The sequence below is a fragment of the Mus pahari genome, chromosome 4 (genome assembly GCF_900095145.1).
Source record: "Mus pahari chromosome 4, PAHARI_EIJ_v1.1, whole genome shotgun sequence".
Taxonomy (NCBI): domain Eukaryota; kingdom Metazoa; phylum Chordata; class Mammalia; order Rodentia; family Muridae; genus Mus; species Mus pahari.
In genome coordinates, this window is record NC_034593.1 from 58323810 (window position 1) to 58328992 (window position 5183).

A 5183-nucleotide genomic window follows, 5' to 3' on the forward strand; every position below is an offset into this window, starting at 1 on the left:
GAGGCCCCACGCGGCACCAGGCTGCACTGTAATATTGTTCTTTTCTTACTGTGCCTTGTCAGGAACTGGGAAATATCACTGCAATGATTGTGATCTGAAATGTCCTCTCATGGCTCACGTGGAGTCTTTGGAAAGTAATGGGGTCATGAAGTCTCTGATCTCATCAGTAGATGAATCCACTCACAGATCCGTAGCTAAACGGGTTATTGGCAGATGGTGAAAACTTTGGCAGGGATGGCCTACTTGGAGGAAGGTGGATTTGAAGGTTGTGTTTGGTCCTCAGATTCTTTGTGTCTCTACTTTCTGGCCACCACGAGATGAACAGCTTTGCTCTTTCACATACTTGCTACCATGATCCTTTGTATCACGACTGGCCCAGAAGCGATGAGGACAGGTGACCTGGGGCAGAAACCGATAGAAGTGTGAAACTGAGACAAGCTGTTCCTCCCTTAGAATGGTTTGCACAGGTGTTTTGTCACCATGCTATAGAGCTGACCAGCAGCTACCTTCTGTCCTAGCGAGTGCTCTGCTGCTGTGCAGAGACACCATGGCCACGACAACACCTGGATAGGAAAGCATTTAACTGGGGTTGGCTTATAGGTTCAGAGGTTTCATCCATTGCCATTCAGTGGCAGGGAGCATGGCAGCACACAGGCAGCCATGGTACTAGAGAAGGAGCTGAGAGTTCTACATCTGGATCTTCAGGCAGCAGAAAGAGAGAGAGGGGAACTGAGTCTGGCTTGGGCTTTTGAAACTCAAAAGTCCACCCTCAGTGACACACTTCCTAAAACAAGCCCACACCTCCTTCTCGAGGTGGTTGAGATTAAGTATTTATTATTATTAATATATTATATATGATATTACAATATAATATTATTAACATGATAATTAAGTATTTAATATATAAGTCTGTGGGGCCATTCTTATTAAAATGACAACACTTTCCCTCTTGCCTTTAATTTATTTTCACACCTCTGAAACTGAAACTGGGATCTTCTTAGTTGAGTCATTTGAATCCATTTCTTGCTGAGAACCTGATTGACTCTATCTAAAATACTATGTTCATCTCCTCTTTATCCATTTAAATATTTTCCCGTAGTATATATGTGAAATTTAATAACTTTTATAATTTTGTGCCATCGCTCTTCTTCTACAAGGAATATGAAAATACCCTGACTGTTTTAATTTTAATTTTTACTTTTGTATCCCGAGTCCTCGCTTCTAGAAAAAGTGTTCTTACATATTAAGGAACAGTAGAAAATAAGTCAAAGAGTATTTAGGCATGGTTCTGAGGCCTTAGAGGGTAGGGGACTCCCAGTGCTGTGGAAGGTAGAGACAGGAGGACTGTCAAGGCTTGTCTGTCAACAGTCTAGCTCCAGGTTAAACGAAAGATCCTGTCTTGAGGAATAAGGAAAATGATGGAGCAGGACACCTGGCGTCCTCCTCAAGCCTCTGCTTACACACATGTTCTTGCACATACACATGCACACACACACAGTTTCAGATGCAGATAACACACACACACACACGCACACACACACACGCACACACATACACACACACTGCCTATGTAGATATAGTATTTGAGTAGTAAAAGGAAAGGCTGGTGAGATGGCGTATCAGGAAAAGGCCCTTGCAGTCAAGTGTTATGGTGTCAAAAACAAGACCATGATGCTGCAAGTCAAAATTTGATTTTTATGGTCAGGCCAGACTTACATTCTTCCCTTACAATGGCAGGAAAATGAAGCGGCTGCAACTATAACCAGGAAATATAGAAGGCAACCCCATAATGCCTGGAGGTCCCACTGAGGCCTGAGGAAAACCTGGGGTAGGAACTGATGGGGGATGACCACTGAGGGAGTTCCTCACTTAGCCTCAGCCCTTCCTCCTTCCTAAGGTCCCCGGTCTCCACTGGGTTGCAAGATAAAGGTGCCTGTGAGTCTTGTCTGTCTTTTCCATGTCATCTGCACCATCAGCAGGGTTCTAGAATGTAGCATGTTCCCTCTAGTTGGTCATCACAGAGACATCCCCCCAAGACTCTCAGGGCACCGAGTCTAACGTTTATATTTATTTGGTTTTGTTGTTGTTTTGGTGGTGATGGGTGTGTTTTCTTTTGTTTTTGTTTTGTTTTATTGGTTTTTTTTGGTTGTTGTTGTTGTTGTTTTTGGTGTGTTTCGGAGGGAGTTTGGCCTTGGCCAAACTATTTCAGTTAACTGGGAGTCTGGTCAGAGCAGCTGTTTTTTTTTTTTTTTTTTTCCTTCTGACCCTGGAGTCTGGTGTTGTCCCACAGGAGAAACAAGACTTTGGCCTTCCATTCAGTCAACCCTAGAGGTAGCATCTCTAGGAGTTACCTATTGTTAAGTTAGGAGAAACCTATTGTAGTTATTACCTCATGGATGTGTATGCATACCTTGTTACCACAGCTGTGTCTGTGTAGAAACCTGCAAACATGACAAGACAGGTGGAAAATTTGGGCTGACACTAGGGAGTCACATCTATTAGGGATGGCCAAAAAGAATATCCGACATGGCCAAGAAGTCTGGACCATGCTATTAGTGGCTGTCCTGAGTTGTCTCCACACGCCCTGTAATGTGATCCCGAGCCTTGCACTGTTTCTGATTTCTTTCTATCTTCTACTGTCTTACCCAAAGAGAGAGAAATGTTGCTTTTAAGGGATATATATGTATTTTGGAAAAAGCTAGTCCATGAATGTGTAAATATAAAAATGTCTAATCGAATCTCTGTTTTACTGGTCATGAAGTGGCTTTTCTCCTCTATTAGATTAGATCACAGTAAATGCTTTCCAGACGGTGTGAGTGGATCTTGCCAGCGCGATGATTCTCTCAGGACAGTTGCTTCCTGAGCTGCAGCTGATGTGTGTTCATCTCCCTATACTACTTACTCTCTGGCTCTGTCCACTTCCTCTTCTTTCAGTTATGCAGTAGTCTATGGCAAGTTATGTTAAACGCCTAAAGTATTTGGACACTGGCAGGAGTGAATATCAAAACCAATGTGTGTCAGGAGGCTCTATCGTGGTGTTGCTGTGGAAGATGGGAGGAGGTAGCTCTTTTCTTTACATGTTGAATTTGAATCTTACAGGACATTCGTGGAGAAATGTAAGGATATCTGTGAGGTGGGATTGTACAGACCTTGGTGAAAAGTCATAGCCAGAATCCGTAGGTTATAGTACAATGGTGGCTTAATAGCGAAGGAGGCCATGACCCTAAGCAACAGTCTGTAGGAAGGCACAGGCTGTCTCCAGAAAGTCACATTTAGCAAAGGAGGCAGGATAGGTAATCAGAAGGGGCTGGGTAGTATAGATAAGCTTTATTAAATGCTTACCACTTTAAGAATTTTATAGTTGTTTTTTTTAACCTATTCCTTATAGCCTCCTTTGATTTGATAGGTTCCTTATAGCCTTATTTGATTTGACAGATAAACAAAATGAGACTGAAAAGTTTAAGGTTCCCTTACAGGCTAAGCATATATTAAATGGTGCTGCCAGGTTGGTTGGACAACAAAATCTACATTGATATTGTATGTATGTATGCATGCATGTATGTATGTATGTACTATTTTTTTGGTTTTCCGAGACAGGGTTTCTCTGTGTAGCCTTGGCTGTCCTGGAACTTCCTCTGCAGACCAGGCTGGCCTTGGTCTTATAGATCTGCCTGCCTCTGCCTCCCACGTGCTGGGATTAAAGGCATGTGCCACCACTACCTGGTCAAAATTCACATTTTTTTAAAAAAAAATTCATAATTATATTTATGTACAGAAAACTAAGTGTACATTTAACCCAATTTAGTGGCAAGTTCTTTAGCCTTTGCCTTTTCCAGCTTGGCAATGCCAGCCACAGACTTAGGACCCAGGACATTGCTTCCTCGGTGGCGGTGGATCTTGTCATATCTGTCATTATAATTGGTCCTAATAGCTTCCGCCAGCTTAGCCAGGGCACCCTTGTCTTCCTGTGTGAAGGTAACAGTGGTGCATGTCTTCCTGTAGACCAGGTGTCCCAGCCTGGCCTTTCCCTTGATGTTGCACTAGGGCACCCCCATCTTTTGACACAGGGCAGGCAGGAAAACCACCAGCTCAATGGGATCTATGTCATGGGCAATCACCACCAGCTAAGCCTTCTTGTTCTCCACCAAGGTGGTGACTGTATTGACTTCTGCTCAGAGGACAGGCAGTCTCTTAGTTGGGATGTTCCATCTGCCAGCAGCTTTCTTCTTAGCACGGGCCAGTAGCCTTTGCTTCTTCTCTTGCTTTGTCTCTGACCTGTATTTGTGGGCAAGCTTAAGCAGCTGAGTAGCTGTTTGCCTGCTTAGGGCCTGGGTGAACTGGTTAATGGCAGGAGGTACTTTGAGGTGCTTATAGAGGATGGCTCTTTGCCTCTGCAGCCTGATATAGCGGGGCCATTTGACGAAGCATGTTATATCTCTTTTGGGCTAGATGTCCTGCCCAATGTCAAAGTTCTTGGGCCTTTTCTCAAACAAACGACTGACCACCTTTTTGGCCTCCTGTTTCTTGTCGATGGCAGGGGCTGGGGCCACCTTCTCCCCCTTGACTTTCTTTCCTTTGGGCATCTTGCTCGGCTGGTGGAGAGAGCCAAAATCTACATTCTTAACTGTGAAAAATGCCATAAGTGATCTGCATTTCACACGAGCCAGGACATGGTAGTGTGCTATTGGAAAAGAGCTGATGTTAGAACAGTCTACTAGAGCTGAGTAGGAGTCTCACGTTTGGGACCCACAGCAGCTTGAAGTATGAGAGGGTGGAGATGGCATGGCAGGAACTGAATGGACCATGGTGAAGCCATACCAGGATCCACACACCTATGGTCACTTGCTCTTTGACAAGGGAGCTGAAACCATCCAGTGGAAAAATGACAGCATTTTCAACAAATGGTGCTGGCACAACTGGCGGTTATCATGTAGAAGAATCAGAATTGATCCATTCTTATCTCCTTGTACAAAGCTCAAGTCTAAGTGGATCAAAGACCTCCACACAAAACCAGAGNCACTGAAATTTATAGAGGAGAAAGTGGGAAAAGCCTTGAAGATATGGGCACAGGGAAAAAAANTNCTAAACAGAACAGCAATGGCTTGTGGTGTAAAATCAAGAATTGACAAATGGGACCTCATAAAATTGCAAAGCTTCTGTAAGGCAAAAGACACTGTCAACAA

At 43.8% G+C, this 5183-nt stretch overlaps 1 pseudogene; it reads right to left on the reverse strand.

Annotated features, from left to right (window-relative positions):
- Positions 1-3791: 3791 nt before the first annotated feature.
- LOC110320593 lies at positions 3792-4589 on the reverse strand (annotated as a pseudogene).
- Positions 4590-5183: the final 594 nt, after the last annotated feature.